The sequence below is a fragment of the Lemur catta genome, chromosome 13, assembly GCF_020740605.2.
Source record: "Lemur catta isolate mLemCat1 chromosome 13, mLemCat1.pri, whole genome shotgun sequence".
Lineage (NCBI taxonomy): Eukaryota > Metazoa > Chordata > Mammalia > Primates > Lemuridae > Lemur > Lemur catta.
Window position 1 is genome coordinate 79,020,693 of NC_059140.1, and position 17,670 is coordinate 79,038,362.

Sequence of the window (17,670 nt, forward strand, 5' to 3'; positions counted from 1 at the left end):
AAGGAAGGCAGAGCACCCAGTGAGCCCCAAACAGGGGTGGGAAACATTGAGGCTCAGGCGAGGGGTCCTGAGCACGTGCTCTGTGCCGGGCGCTGCTGGGGGCTGTACCATGTTGCGAGGCTCCTCTGATCGCTGCGAGCTCTCCTTGCGCAGATCAGGCGGTGCCGCCCGCAGCTGCCAGCACCTGGCTCTGGCCCCTGTGCAGCCCAAGTGCAGGGCGCGGGGAGTCAGCCTGGGGCCTCCCCAGGCTCCCACCGCCCGCCGGGCCTGTGCCCCCGCACCTTGCTGCTCGGTAGTGGCCGTTACGCAGAGCTGGGGCCCATTCTGCACTTCCCGTGGTATCTGCTTTTCTGTGGCCTTAAAATGATTGCTGTTTTAAGTTTGTATCTTATCTCGTGGAAATGAGAAAAAAACCTTGGTTACTTAAATCTATCAATCTAGTACTGTTTCTTCCTGATTCTGCCTGGGGGCCCGGATATGTCCCTAAGCAGATGCACAGATAATCACCAACCTAGGAGTTACCAAGGCCCACAGTGCCAGGCCTCTCCAGAGCTGCAGCTCACAAACACTAAACCAAACAGGCCAGAGATCGGGTAGCAGAGGGACGAGGGAAGAGGTTGAATGGTTGGAATCATTTCTAGTCTCTGCTCCAAAGGTTTGGATTCTTGGGTGTGCTCTGGAGTCTATATTTTTATTCCCGGGGTGATTCTGATACATCAAGGCTTGGAACTTTGGTCCTGAAAGGCCCACAAACCAGAAAACCAGCCCATTATCCCACTTGGGTGGGAGGGGGTGGATGATGGCAGGTTGGTGGGTGGCTACTGTTACCGTGGGTTTTGAGAGAGCCATCCTGGCTCCTTGCTTGGAAGAATCTCAAGCAGGGCCAGTGCAACAGAGTGAAACAGACACTAGCAACTCACACAGCAGCTTTATCGCGGGACACCAAACAGGAAGTTCTACAAAGTGAAAGCACATCCCAGAGGAGGGAAGGGCCTGTCTCTGCAAGTGGAGACAACCCTGAGTTTAAAGACAGAGCATAGAAAGCATAGCACACTCCCACAGCCAGTGGAGAGCAGACTGCTCCAATAAGGAACAGCATCACCCCAGAGTTAGGGTCTGTCCTTTACGCTAATCCCTATTAATATGTTCAGCTGGGGGTGGAATATTCTTATCTTTTCAGGGAAGTGGGTGGAGAGTTCCTGGAATCCTGTACCCTCCCATTTTCTGGCCTAGTATGGCTGGCTCTGGAACTGTTATGGCGCTAGGGGGTGTGATTTTTACTATGCTAACGAGGAAAGGTTAACTGCGGACACGTTCTCCATTGTTCTGTGCATGCTCCAGCGGAGGTGGAGGGAAAGTCCCTAGACCTCCAATTCCCACTGTTGTGGTTTCTACTCTTTATCCTCGTTGGTTCATGCCACCTGCACACTCTCATCCCCACCTAACACTACAATGTGCGTGGCTTCAGCAATGTGTACATTGAGGCCCTGACTTCACAACGCAGTATGTCAAGGAAGCAAAATTGTGCTTGTAGCCTATGAACATAGACACATAAAAATAAATGGGAATAAAATTTAAAAATAATGTAAAAATTAAGAAAATAAAGAGGATGGCTGGTGGGACAAAACGGTGGAAAGTGCCCCTGCAGGGGACCCCGGAGCACTGAGTTCCAGTCCTGGCTCTGCCCATATTGACAGTGTTGACCCCGTCATCAACTCCCAGGACCTCAGTTTTCTTATCTTTGAAATAAGAAAATTGGACAAAACAACCTCTAAGCCTTTCCTGTTATGAATTTATCTGATTCTATGAGAGCTGAATTTCTTATAATTCAGTGAGCGTAAGGATATTTTTAAGGGAATTGGGATCAGTCTTCAGAGAGGAGTTGTGGTACTTTTAGCATCTCCTCCCGATTCTGCTAAGGGATTGGCATCCAGCTCTCTGTTCCTTCCCTGTGTTGAGTCAGTGATTCCCGAGCCAAGGGCTGTTCCCCCAGCTCTCAGAAATCTCTTCTCTTACTCTCTACCTGTCCCTGGAAGCCCCAGAATTGCAGCTTTCAAACCTCACTGTATATTAAGGTTGCCTGGGAAGCTTTTATAAAATATTAATACCCTGGACAATTGAATCAAAATCTTGGGAGTGAGGCTTAGGCATCTGCATTTTTAAAGCCCATTAGACAATGGTTGTTCACAAGAAGGTTGGAGCCACTGACCTAGGGCATCCCAGAGCTGGTCTGAATTCAGCAGGGGCGACTGGGGCTCTGGGGGCCTCTTTACCCAAGTAAAGGGAATGAGAGTGTAGGGTTGAATTTGCTGCACTGCCAGCTCTTCTCTGCTTAGTCCTACATACCAGCATTTTAGATGCACCAGATCAATATTTACTGGATACTGTAGAAATGAAATGGAAAAGCCAGGCCAAGTGGCACCACCACAAACTCACTAGTTGACCTAAGTCAAATCTCTTGAGATTCCATTTTCTCATTTGCAGAGTGAGGCTGGCATTTCCCTTCAACCTTACAGGGTTGTTAGGTAGATCAAATGGGATAATGTTTGTGAATTTGCTTTGTAAACTATTAAGTGCTATGCATATTGAATAGATTTAAGCATCTTGTATGTAGAAGGAGTTCATGAATTCAACAAAAATGATGTCAGTTCTCCACAAATTAATGTATAGATTCAATGCAATAGTAATACCAATCAAAATCACAGCAAGCTTTTTTATAGTAAGCGACAAGTTGATTCTAAAATTTGCATGGAAATGAAAAGGATTTAGAATAGTCAAAACAGTTCTGAAAAAGCTGTACAGACTTGGAAAACTGGCATTACTGATTATGAAGCAATAGTACTCAGTGTGATATCACTGGAAAAATGGGTATATAGTTCAATGAAATAGAGTAGTGAATCACAAAATAGACTCACATATATATTGCCATTTGATTTTTGACAAAGTTGACGAGGCAATTTAATGGACGAAGGATAATCTTTTCAACAAACAGAGCATAAATGTAAATAAAAGAGCTAAAAGTATAAAACTACTAGAGGAAAATAGAGGAGAAAAATCTTAGTGACCTTGGGCTAAGCAATGATTTATTGAATAGGGCACAAAAAGCAAAACTTGATAAATTAGATTTTATCTAAATTAAAAAGTTGTATTCTTCCAAAGACAGTGATAAACAATTAAAAAGCAAGCCATAGGCTGGAAGAAAGTATTTCCAAAACATGTATTTGACAAAGGATTTGTATCAACAATATATAAAGAATGCACACAACCAAATAAATAGAAGACAAAAGTCCCAAAATCTAAAAAAAATGGACAAAGATTTAAACGTATACTTTACCAACAAAGATATATGTATGGCAAATGAATACCTGAAAAGATGGTCACCATCATTAGTTAATGAGATACCACCACACACCTGCTAGAATAGCTACGGTTAAAAAGATTGTGGCAAGAATATGGAGTGAGGGAACTCTTATGCACTGAGGGTCAGAATGAAAAATGTTCTGGTCACTTGGGAAAACAGCTCGGCCAGTTTCTTATAAAGTTCAATATACACTTACCATATGACCCAGGAATTTCATGCCTACCGTATGTCCACAATGGCTTGCTCAAAATCTTTCTTATTAGCTTTGTTCATAACAACTGTCATAGTCCATTTTCATTGCTATAAAGAAATGACTGAGGCTGTGTAATTTATAAAGCAAAGAGGTTTATTTGGCTCATAGTTCTGCAGGCTGTACAAAAAGTATGGTGCTGACATTTGCACCTGGTGAGGGCCTCAGACTGCTTCCATTCACGGCAGATGACATGCGGAGCAGGCATCACACAGTGAGAGGAAGGAGAGGTGCTAGGCTCTTTTTAAGAATCAGTTCTCGCAGGAACTAAGAGTGAGAACTCACTCACAAGAATGGCACCAAAGCATTCATGAGGGATCCACCCCCACGACCCAAACACCTCCCACTAGGCCCTACCTCCAACACTGAGAATCAATTCCAATATGAGATTTGGAGGGGACAAATATCCAAACTATATCAACAGCCAAAAACTAGAAATAACTTCAATGTTAACCAACTGGTGAGTGGATAAACAAATTGTGGTATATCTATACAATGGAATACTACTCAGAAAGAATAAGTAATGAGCTAGAGATACATGCATCAACATGGATGAACTGCTAAAACATTATCCTAAAAGAAAGAAGCCAGGCACAAAGAATACAAACTATTGGATTCCATTCATATGAAATTCTAGAAAAGGCAAAACTATACTGATAGAAAACAGATCTGAAGTTGCCAAGGGTCAGGGGGTAGGAGTAGGTGACCGAGTACATAGAGACCTGAGGGAACTTTTTGGACTGATGGAAATATTCTATATTATGACATGGTGAAAGTACAGAGCTGTTTTCATTTATCAAAGTTCACTGAATTGTTTAATAAAAATGGTGAATATTTGTATATAAATTATAATTCAAGAAAGCTGACAAAAAATTATTAAAGGCTTCTACATGCCATGCACTGTGCTAGGAATATCAAAAGGAATATCAAAATAAGAGTAATATTCCTTTTGATATTCCTTTTGATACATGGCTCCTGCCCACAAGTACTTACAATAATAATTTTTTTTAAAGTACAATAAAGCACTCTAAGTTCTGATAGAGATCTGTACACAGGATAGAGATTGATTCTAACCTGGGGCAGGAGAGCAGGCTAGGTGGTATTGGTGCCAAATCTTGAAAGATAGGTAGCTGTTTGCCAAGCAACAAAGGGGGAAAAACCAATTCTAGGCAACAAGAGCAGAAGAACAAAGCCTTGCAAGCTAGAAATAGCTCAATATATTCCAGGAAATACAAGTGGTTAGCCGAAACATAAGGTTCCAGGAAGTGTGTCTAGAGATGAAAATGTGGATGGTGGCAGACCTTGAAGTGTTGCATACCATGAACTAAGGTGCTCAGGTTTTATCCTGTAAACAAAAAGAAACCAATGAATTGTTTTAAGCTGTAATATACATATTCAGTTTTGTGTCTTGTTAATAATACTCTGGAAGCAGGGAGGAAGTCAGGTTGGAGGGTGGTGGCAGCTAGATTGAAAGCTGAGAGACCAGTTAAAAGACTATTGTAGGCCGGGTGAGGTGGCTCATGCCTATAATCCTAGCACTCTGGGAGACTGAGGCAGGAGGATCGCTTGAGCTCAGGAGTTCAAGACCAGCCTGATCCCTGAATAAGAGTAAGACCCCATCTCTACTAAAGATAGAAAAAATGTGATGGCACATGCATATAGTCCCAGCTACTCAGGAGGCTGAGGCAGAAGGATCCCTTGAGCCCAGGAGTTTGAGATTGCAGTGAGCTAGGCTGACACCACAGGACTCTAGCCAGGGCAACTGAGTGAGACTCTGTCTCACACACGCACAAAAAAAGACAGTTGAAGTCATTCAGATGAGATAAACCATGATTTTTTTTCTGTGGAGTAGAATGATATAGAAGGGAAATTTACGAGAGCTATTAAAAGAATATAACTGGACAGAAAGGGCTTATGGATGCTGCATAAGAGAATGACAAAGAGTCAAAGATGACTCATTGGATTCTGGCCTGGGTGACTGGGTAGCTGTTGACTGGATACATACCAAAATTGAGAATGCAAAGAAAGAACAAGTTTAGGAGGGAAAGATGAGTTCACCTGGAGAAACACTGAGTATTACATAGCCCATTGTGGTGGAGTATCTAAAAGGAAATTGAATACCCAAGAATAACATTCAGAAGAGAGATCTAGACTAGATGTGTGCTTCAAAGTGATCCACACACAGATGGCATTGAAGCCAAGGCATGCATGAGATTTCCCAGGGTGATCACATAGAGTGGCGGGAGGGCACAACGTTATGACAGAGTTGAGGAGGGAATGGGAAGCCTTGATAGAAGCTGAGAAAAGGGAGGAGGGACCTTAGCAGGATGGCTAACTAGAGTGCCTGGTGCTGATCCCCCCACAGAAAGGACCAAGGCAATGAATAAACAGCTGGGATACAGATACAATGCAATCCCTATCAAAATACCAGTGACATTCTTCACAAAAACAGAAAAAAAAATCATAAAATTCGTCTATAGCCATGAAAGACCCTGAATAGTCAAAGCAATTCTGAGCAAAAAAAAAACAAAGCTGAAGATTTCAAAATATACTACAAAGCTATAGTAACCAAAACAGCATGATACTAGCATAAAAAGACACACAGACCAATGAAACAGAATAGAGAACCCAAAAACCAATCCACTTATCTGCAGTTAACTGATTTTTGACAAAGGTGCCAAGAACATTCATTGGAGGGAAGGACAGTCTCTTTAATGAATGGTACTGGGAAAACTGGATATCCAATATGTAAAAGAGCCTCATCTTTCATCTTATATAAAAATTAAATGGTTTAAAGACCTAAATGTAAGACCCCAAACTATAAAACTATCAGAAGAAAATGTAGAGGAAAAGATTTTATGAATAAGACCTCAAAGCATAGGCAACCAAAGCAAAAATAAACAAATGGGATTATATCAAAATAAAAGGCTTTTGCATGGCAAAGGAAATAATTAACAGAGTGAAAAGACAACCTACAGAATGGGAGAAAATATTTGCAGACTATTCATCTGACAGGGGGATGGATATCCAGAATACATAAGGAACTCAAACATCTCAACATCAAAAACACAAACAATGCAATTTAAAAATTGGACAAACGATCTAAACAGACATTTCTCAAAAGAAGATATGCAAATGACCAATAAGTACTAATATACGAACAAATGCTCAACATCACTGATCTTTAGGGAAATGCAAATCAAAACCACAATGAGTTATCATCACACCACAGTTAGAATGGCTATTATCAAAAAGACAAAAAATAGCAAATTCTGGTAAGGATGTGGAGAAAAAAGGAACTTTTATATACTGTTGGTGAGAATGTAAATGAGTACAGTCGCTATGGAGAACAGTATGCAGAGGTTCTTGCAAAAACTACAAATAGAACTCCCAACAGTATCCAGCAATCCTACCACTGGGTATTTATCCACAGGAAAGGAAATATATCAAAGAGGTATGTTTACCCCCATGTTTATTGCAGCACTAGTCACAATAACCAAGATATGAAATCAACCCAAATATCCAACAACTGAAGAATGGATAAAGAAAACGTGGTAAGTATACACCGTAGGGTACTATTCAGCCATAAAAAAGAACGAAATCCTGTCATTTGTGGCAACATAGATGAGCCTAGAGGACATTATGTTAAGTGAAATGAATCAGGAATGGAAAGTTAAACACTGCATGTTCTCACTCATATGCAGAAGCTAAAAAAGTTGATCTCATTAGAAGTAAAGAGTAGAACAGAGGTTAGTAGAGACTGGGAAGGGTAGTGGGAAGGGAAGAATAGGGGGAAATTCATTAAAAGATACAAAATTCCAGCTAGATAGGAAGAATAAGTGTTCTATAGCACTGTAGGATGACTATAGTTAACAATAATATTTATTTTCAAAAAGCTAGAAGAGAGGATATTGAATGTTCCCAGCACAAATTATAAATGTTTGGGATGATAGGTATGCTAATTACCCTGATCTGATCACTATGCATTGTATGTATTGAAACCTCCTGTACCTCTTAAATATGTACAATTATTAGTGTAAATTAAAAACAAATAAATAATTTTTTAAAAAAAGAAGATAAGAACTGATGGTCAATGAGGTGGAGATGGGCCAGGACCATGCAGTGATACTGGAAAAGTCAAGGAACAAGGAGGCTTTTACAGAAATAAATGGTCAACACTCTCAAAGGCTACCTGAAGGTCAAACACGATGAAGACAAGGAAGAGTCCATTGGAATTGCCCGGGGGAGATGGTCGGTGTTAAGCAACAGAGTGGTTGCTATGAGTATGTGGCAGCAGAGCTTGATCTCAGAGGGCCCAGGAATGAGTGAGATAGAAGGAACTGAAGACAGTGGGCAGTTTTTCTAGGGAGAGGTGTGGGATCAAACTATTTGTTTTTAAAATATTGAAGTGATTTGACAACTTTCATAGGCCATTGAGGAAAAGCCAATGGAGTGGAAGAAGATGAAAGTATACGAGAGTGGCCCAGGGAATAAAAGTCTTAGTCACAGAGAAGACAGGGGGGTAGAAATAGGAAAAGGAAACCTTTTCCTCTAGGAAGGCATGAAGGAAGTGGAGGACAGGTACAGATGCAGATAATTTTGAAGGTTTGGGAGTAGGAAGCTGAAAAAGTTCAAGGCCGAAGACTAATTTCTCAATGAGTTGGAGGAAGGAAGTGTTGGAATGGCTATTGCAAGGTATTGGGAAGGGAGATAATTTGTGAATTGATGAGGGCACTGAAGGTTGACTCCATACATCCACAGTGGCCTCTGTCTAGAACAGTTTGTGATTTTTCTGCTTCAGAATTGAGCTATGTGCAGCCATGAAAGCAGATCATTGGATTGATCGAAGATTTGGATGAAATGGGAGGATGTGGTAGAAAGGCAGAGTCGTGAGGACAGGTACAGATTCAGTAACAGGATGGAGAAGGTGAGGGACGCCAGGAACAGGGCTGGATGGAGACAAGGTGGAGCCATGGTGACGGAATTGGCAGGAGAAAGACAAAGATCAGAGGGCTGGGGGGTCTCCGTGAGCAGGACCAGTGGGTGCGTTGACAGAGCAGCATGATAGAGGTTTATGGTCAAGAATAGGACGCTCAAGTATGAGATTTCAGAGTGAAGATGTTCTGGGTGATGCCAAGATCCGAACTGTGGCCATGGGAGTGGGGGAGTGAAGTGAAGAAGAGGGAAATTCCTGTGCCCAGGATATGATGGCGCGTGAGTCCATGAAGGTCAATGTCCCCAGGATGACGCGAGTAGAGAGGAGTCTTGAGAGAGGTGTCAAAGTCCTCAATGAATGGGGGAGGGGAGGACAAGAAGGTCATAAAACATCAGCCATATGAACAGTGAGTGTGGCCTGGACTTCAAAGGAGAAGTTTGTACACAAGAGTAGCAGAGACGTGGTCTAAAAGAAGCCACAGGGAGCAAGGATGCTGCTGGCAGCCACGGTTTTGAAGACGTTTGGGGTATAAGTGAAAATGGGGTGTCCACTTGAGAAAGAGGGTGGGGAGTGTTCTTGGGCCTGGCCAGGCTCCCAGCAAGGCTAGCGGGCGGCAGAAGTTGAATTCGATGGCACAACTGGCCTGGATGATAACAGAGCACAGGAACAGAGGAGGAAGCCGTGGCTGGGAAGGGGAGAAGGAGGCACAGCACACTCTGGGGATGCGAGGATGCCAGGAGGCCCACATCTTGGCTGGGGGCTTAGGATGGCAGGGGAGAGACACACAGGCGGGCTTTGTTGGCCTCAAGGTTGTGGGCAACTAAACGTGGGGAGCTCAGGAGTCTTAGATCCAAACACAATGTGATGAGGAGTCTTGCTGGTGCCCTGGAGGAGGAAGAACCAGAGACTGTGTACAGGGACCGTGCCTGGAAAAGATCTCCCGCCAGGAGGTCAGAGAGAAGTTTCTGAGGACATTTACCACTTGGTGGAATTAGCAGTTGCATATGGTTAGTTGCAGGGAAAAGATTTTACCTGCAGACTTTCTTTGAAAGGCAAAGATAATCCCCAAAGGTCTCTCAATAGACATTTGTTTAACTGAATTGAAACAGAGGGGAGCACGTCTCTTACTTGTGGAATAATAGAATGTCAGAGCAGGAAGGGCCTGTGGGATGGAGCCCGCTCCCCGCCTGCATATTAGCGATCTCTGTGCTCAGCTGCCTGGTTCCCGCCCCCCTTCTGCCACTGCCGCTGGGGGTTGCTGTTCAGCCATCTGCCACTGTCGTCCTTCCCCAGACGTCTGGCTCTTCCTCTTCCATACCTCCGTGCACACACTCAGCGCTCCTCTTGGAAGGACTCCTCCCACCTCTGTCTGGCTAACGCCTAGTCATTCAAGTGTCAGGCAAACCCAAATGTTTCTTCCTCCTTAAGCTCTTTCTGGCTCTCCCAGGCACACTCAGAGCTTCCTTCTGCCATGTTCCTGCTGTGCTCTCTCAGACTTTCCTTACAGCAATGATCTTATCTCGGTAGAACAGCCTGCCTGCCTCTTAACTAAACTGCAAACTCTTGTGGTTAAGGACTAAGGGTTTTCGCATTCTGTCCCTGGCTCCTACGACAGTGACGGGAACATTATAGGTTCTCAGTTACTTGTGGAACGATGAAGGAAGGAAGGAAGGAACAAGAGAATGAGTAGTGGGCAGACACTTTGGAGTCAAACAGCCTGGGACGCATATCTTTATCCTATAATTTATTGTTTTATGACTTAGGGAAAATTACTCAATTCATCCTCTGTAAAAGAGACCGTAATAATACATTCCTTAATTGGAAAAAAAAGTCCTTAAACCCGCCCGTCCCATAGTTGGCACAGGAATACGTTGCAGCTATTATATTTCTGCCCGAGTTCACAGAGCCTGGTTACGTGGCGGGAATGTCTGGAGGGGACGTGCGGGCTCTTCCCGGGAGAAGGGCCTCGTTTCCCCCTTTCCTCCCTGGGCACTGAACCACAGTCTTTTCAGCTCCGATCATCCGTTATCCCGACACTTTGAATTGTCTCTCAGATTCTCTCTCTTCCACTATTTCCATCTCTACCACCCTTATTTGGGTTTGAAGTGTGTCAAAAAGTCTCCTAATGGCTTTGTTGACTCCAGTTTCTCCAGGCTGTACTGCACAGCCCTCTAACAGCCTCCTCTGCTCACGAACTTGCCATGGAGCCCCATGGCCTTCTGATTAAAATCTAAGTTATTCTCACGTGTCAAGGCCTTCCATGAATGAGCTCCACATTGGTCAGTCTTTGCTCACTGTCTTCCAGCTAGGTTGTTCTGTTTCTCTCCCAGCTTCTGTCCTTGCTAATCCTTCTCATTAGAATATTCTTTCCACTCTTCGTGAGCAGTTGACAGCTGACCCTTCTAAGTTTAGCTGAAGACGAGTCTTTTCCATTAAACCTTCTTTGGCTGCTCCCGCTGCGCATCGGGTCCTTCCTTCCCTGCACTGGTTTCCCTCTACACTTTCGAATTCAGCCTGGGCTTAATCTCCACCACCTGATCTGTAGATTGCTACACAATTTTCCTGGAGCTATTTTAAATCCTCAACTCATCTCCTAGCTTCTTAAATACAAGGGCTGAATCCCCTTCTTCTGTTGCGTCACCCCAAAACACCCGGTATGCTGCCGGGCTTTGTGTGAGTACCTAAATAGATGTGTATTTCAGACCTTCCCCCGGAGAAGCAGGGCATATATAACATCATTGTAGCAGGCTGAGTAATGTCCCCAAAGATGTCAGCCCCTCAACCCTGGCACCTATAAATGTTACCTTACATGGAAAAAGGATCTTTGCAGATGTGATAAAGTTTAGGCTCTCGAAGGGGGATTATCCTGAATTATCTGGGCAGGCCCTAAATGCCATTGCCAATGTCCTTATAAGAGAGAGGTAGAGGGAGCTGAGATTCACACATGTGGCAGAAGCCAAAGTGACCGCAGAGGCAAGGTCAGAGTGACGGGGCCCATGCCGAGGCATGCTGGTGGCATTCCACCTGCGGCACGATCTCCGCCACAGCCTCAGAGGGAGTGCGGCCCTGCTGACTCCTTGATTCAGCCCAGCGAACCTGACTTCACACTTCCGGCCTCCAGAACCATCAGAGAGTAAATTTGTGTTATTTCAAGTCTCCAAGATTGTGCTACTTTGTTATACAAGCCGCAGGAAACTCAGAGAACCATCATACCTATGTTTGCAGATTAAACTGAAGAAATAATTGGGTGGGATGACGTAGAGAAGTAACAGACTGTGGGGGACATTTAGGCTGTCTGGAAGGACGCAGGAAGAGATCCTCCTCCCACACTCAGGGGCGTCCCAGGCATTCGTGGTCACGCCTCCCCTGCGTGTCTCGCAGGACTGCCGGGGGCACCCAGGGAGCTCCGCCAGCCCAGTGTCACTGGAACAGGCACGCTACGTGTGCTCAGTCCTCTTAGTAACCTTGGAGGTGGATGCCACCAGTTACCCTCACTTTACAGGCAAGAAAACCAAGGCTGAGGAAAAACAAGTGCTTGTCCAGGGTCACACGGAACCTCATTGGCCGAACGGGTCTGTGACGTTCTCTTTTGTCTGTCATGCGTCTCTACATCCAGCTCCTTTAAGTCTCAGGGTCTCAACCACTTCCACCATCGCAGCAAGTGATTCAGTGGGTGGGTTTCGCAGCCAGATGAACCCTGGACTGAAATCCCGGCTCTGCCGCTGGCTTCTGCTGTGCTCAGGTGAGTTGCTTATGTGCTTTAAGCCTCAAGATCATGGTCTGTACAGTGAGGAGGGTGGTGGCAGTGCTGGTGGCACAAACAATAGTGCTGTTCTGAGGGTTAAGTGCCAGTGTGTGCACAAAGCTCTTTGGACAGTGCCTGGCACTCAGTAAAGTCTTAGTATATCTCAACCACCACTTTTACTGCTGTGTTGTTTTTTAATAGATTCAGAAATTCTCTTACAACCTAGATCAATTCAAATGCCGGTGAGCTGATTCACACCACTCTATAAACCAGAATGACAAATTAATAGTTCACTTATTATTGTAAGTTTGCCAAGCAGACCAAATACCATGTTGCCCTCCCAACCTCCCCCTTGGGGACATTGCCAGGGACCTACTGAGAAATTCTCGTTACCCACCTTGCAATTTTTAGATTCGGATAGGACTATTATTCCCCTCTTTGCAATGTCATGTTAGCTTCTTTTCACAGCATGTCACATTTCCAAGTTAATTTACACTTAGCTATGACAGTGAAAGTCTCCTTAAACTTTCAATCAAAAAGGATAACCCTTTTCTGACCTTGAGAGCAAGATCTTGGGCTCTGTCTTACTTTGGGGACTGTAATCCCTCTCCCTGTCCACGGACAACACTTTTATCCCCGAAGGAAAGAAAAGCAAGTTTTTATTTTGGGGGCAGAAGATGTATTATACAGAGTTGTGAAGAACTCCCCACTGGAAATCTCAGCAGCAGAGGGCCAATGTGTTAGTCAAAGAAGCTATTGATGCAAAGGCAATAGCACCGAGTGTCCTCAGCTGCCCTCAGAAGGTCTTTCCTGCGATGTTTGTCTGGGAGTAAGTCTTACATTTCTGACATTTTCAAAGGAGCCTGTGGAGTTGCTGTCTTAAGTATAGGAACCAGCTGGGAGCTCCCTCCTACTATCAGCTCTGAAATGCTATGAAATTCCTTTGTTGCCAACAGCCTGGGAAGGGACTGCAGAGATGTGAATGGGTAATTACAGAATGCTCTCAAATCAAACCTGGTTCCTGGCCCCAGAGTGGGTCAAACATGTTCTTTTCTATCCTTATTTCTATCTGTGTTTCTCTTTTTCTTTCTCTCCCACCCTTCCTTGTACTTCCTTTTTGCGTGTGTGTGTGTGTGTGTGTGTGTGTGTGTGTGTGAACCTCCACAGAACACTCTAATAAAAGTGATAATGAAAGTTAAAAATATTTGGATTTAAACGTACTTTTACTGTAATTCCATTTAAAATTAAATAAAAATCCTGAAGGACCAAGGTATGTATTAGGAGTATCAGGAAAGAACAAATCTCAAACATCTTATTTGAGAAAATAAACTTCAAATATGGTTTTAGGGTTATAGTCTTCCCAGAGCCAAGTTCAAATCTTAGTCTGCCACTCAGATGTTTGTGGCAATGTCTAGTTGGATTGTTCACTTTCTCCTGAGTAAGAGAATACAGAGTGAGTGTACTTGGGGGTTATGGTTGCTCAAACTCCTAATGTGCCCTTCTGTCCAGTTCTCCTCATTTTGGATGATGGAGCTACTCTCCCGGGGAACGGGAACGGGTGGTTTTAGAATCTCACGAGTTACCTCCACAAGCCTTAATATTGCAGTGATGAAACTTCTAAGGCATTAAGCACAACCACCCAAAGAAATACCACACCATAATGAAGGCTTGGCTTTCTAGCTGTACTTAAAACTGTTTTTCCTTCTCTTAGAAGAAAACATAGGGAAAAAAGCTTCTAGATATTGGACTGAGCAATGATTTCTTGGACATGACATGAAAAGTAAAAGCAACACAAGCAAAAATAGACAAACAGTGCAGCATCAAACTATTAATAAAAAGCTTCTGCCCGGCAAAGGAAACAATTAACAAAATGAAAAGGCAACCTATGGAATGAGAGAAAATATTTGCAGACCATATATCTAATAAGGAGTTAAATATCCAAAATATTTGCAGACTATATATCTAATAAGGAGTTAAATATCCAAAATACATAAGGGACTCTTATAACTCAATAACAAGAAAACAAAGAACCTCATTTAAAAATAAGCAAAGGAACTGAATAGGCATTTCTCCAAAGAAGACATACAAATGGCCAACAGGTGTATGAAAGGTGCTAAATATTACTAATCATCAGGGAAATGCACATCCAAACCACCATGAGATATCACCTCGCATATGCTAGGATGGCTGTTATCAGAAAAACAAAGGACAACAAGAGTTGGCAAGGATGTGGAGAAAAGAGAGCCCTCGTACATTGATGGTGGGAATGTAAACTGGTGCAGCTACTATAGAAATCAACATGCAGGTTCCTCAAAATATTAAAAATAGAATCACCATTTGATCCAGCAATCCCATTTCTGAGTATACATCCAAAGGATGTGGAATCAGTATGTTGAAGAGATGTCTGCTCTCCTATGTTCATTGCAGCATTATTCACAGTAGCCAAGACAGAATCAACCTGTGTCCACTGACAGCTGAATAGACAAAATGCAGCGTGTACACACACACACACACACACACACACACACACACACGTGTGCACACACAATGGAATATCATTCAGCCTTAAAAAAGAAGGCAGTCCTGCCATTTGGGACACCATGGATGAACCCGGAGGGCATCATGCTCAGTGAAATAAGCCCGACACAGAAAGGCAAATGCTGTGTGATGTCACCTACGCATGGAGTCTAAAACAGTAAAACACACAGAGGCAGAGAGGTGGTTGCCAGGAGCTGGGAGGAGGGAGAAGTGAGGTGATGTTTGTCAAAGGCTACAAAGTTTCAGTTATGCAAAATAAATATGATGTGGAGATCTACTTTATGATACAGGGCCTATGACGGCCAATACTGTACTGTATGCTTAAGAATTTGCTAAAAGGGTGGATCTTATATTAAGGGCTCTCACCGCAAGTGGAGAAAAATGGGGGTTGGGGAGGGAACTTTTGGAGGTGATAGGTAAGTTTATGGCATTGACAGGGAAGATGGTTTGATGGTTCCATGGGTGTATACTTACCGCCAAACACATCAAGTAGTATACATTAAAAATATCTACAGCTTTTTGTATGGCAACCAGATCTCAATAACGTGGTTAAAAATGTATTTCTCCCCAAGCATAGTTTTCTTTAGTTCTGACCTCATGTCTTCTGTTGCTGAGATGCAGAGCTGACGCTCAGTTGAGTCCGGTAGGTCAGGAGGTTTAATACCTCTGTCGTCAGAGCCCGTGCGATGACGCTTCCCATGTCCTGTCCTCGCAATCCCTCACACTCCCCAGCCTCAGTGTCCCCAGCTGCCACAGCGGCACCAGGGGCTTCCCTAAACCTTGGAACTGCTTCCCTTCCCTCTCCCAACTTCATATCCCTCTCCCTTAATCCACGTTGCAGCCTCTCCCCTGCACTGCGTTCATCCACCCCGCCCAACCACAGTGTGTGACGACTGGCGGGCTGAGGGGAGGTGGCTGATTTGTAGCATTTGCCAAGTTCTGTAGTGTAAACACTCCCGTTGTGGGAGCGCTTCAGGTCAGTTTAACAAGCGGCTCACAGAATTCCTGTGCATTTCATAATCAGCTCTCCCAAAGGTGGGAGGATTCTAGCACATCCTTGATGGAAGTCGTCCTTGGCTCTTACTCGAGCTATCTTTCTCCTCTTCATTGTGCAACTTCTCTAAAAGCAAACCACAATCATTGCTTCCACTGACTAGCCTGGCTCTCTCGCCTTAGACATTTACAGTCTGGTTTTTACCTCTTTAAGATCATTAATGATGTCGTTATTGTCATAGTTGTTACAACAGGAATCCATGCAAAACCCCAAAACAAAACAACACAACTTTCATGAACAAAAATGAGTAAGTGTAAGAGATACCATTGATAAGCTCTGAACTGCAAAACTACAGTCTTTTCTCCAACCTCTCTGTGCCACTGGTCGTCAGCCACCTCCCCTTTGGCTTCCATGATGACGCTGCACTGTCCCGTCCTCCTGGCTCTCTGGTTACACCTTCCTCATGCCCTCTGCTCCCACTTCCTCCTCCTCCAGCCCCACGATGTCCACGTCCCCAGAGCCCTGTCTTCACCCTCTCTTCTCTCTTCCTCATCTCCCTGGAGTTCCATCTTGGTGACTCGTAGGCCTTCCTACGTGGGGTCTCTCCTCTGAGCTCCAGTTAGTGTCTCGGTTCCCTGTGGGCCTTTCTTCCCACTCGTCTGAATAGCTCAGAACAGACTCCACCAGCATGACCTTCGTCATCACTCCTGCCACCTGTATGTTTCCTGTTTCTGTCTACAGGGCCACCATCCTTCCAGTCACTGAGGCTACACATGGGCTCCTCTGTGCTCACACATCCCACCTGGTGCCTCTCCCAGCTACCTTTCCTTCCATTTTCACCCCCACGGTTTAGACCGTCATTCCTGGTGTCACATCTTTTGGGCTCTGGAATTGCTCAGATGGATAAGAAATCCAGCTATAAGATGTACATTTATAAAGCATATCTTGGCCGATCCTGCCTTTCTGTTCAAACACCTTTGGTTATACCGGAAGTTCAGCCTTAGCCTGGCACTCAAGCCCCTCAACAGCATGACCCGTCACTTCCAGCATTAGCCCCTCAGACCTCGTCTGTGTTGTTCCTTCAGTCTGGAACTCCTTTCTCCTGTTCTACATATCTACATCTGCCCGTCTTCAAAGCCGAGGTCAAATGCCACTATTTCTAACTCTTTTCTGAGCTCCCCCAAACGTAAATAATCGCACCTCTACTGCTCTAACCTCTCAGAACACTCTCTGTGACACATCACCTTCTGCCTCGCATCTCAGTAATCTGAAAGGAGGGAAGCGCACATTTATTAGGTCTGCATTAGGACTGTCTATTAGCTCCTTCAGTGTTTATATAACCTGGGAGGTGGATGATATCACCCCTTGTTACAGAAGAGGAAACAATGGCTCAGAGTGGCACCTTGAAACTTATTTCTCACGGCAGCCTGTCCGACACCACGTCTGCTCTCACCACTCCGTCAAGCGTGAGCCCTCACTCCCCTCTGGACGGTAACCTCCTTGAGAGCAGGCACTTGCTTTCCACGGTCACAAACCCAAACACTGGGTGCAGGGCGTGGCACGTGGCCAGCACTGGTGAGCGCCCAGGGCTGGAGCACGGATGGGTCACCGCGGTCTGTTTCCCAGCTGTGCCAGGCCTGCAGCCGCACAGTCCAGTTACTCGGGCTGTGAACATCTCACCGCCCGTTCACGTCTCTGTGTTGTTCCTGCTCTCTGTGTCCGACTTGTGCATTTCTCTTAGACTGGCAAGCGTTGGAGGAGGTGGAGCTGGCATCTGCGGGGCCCCTTTGTCCAGAACCTCAGCGTAACCATCAATAAGTGATTTCTGATGATGGAAACAGGTTGT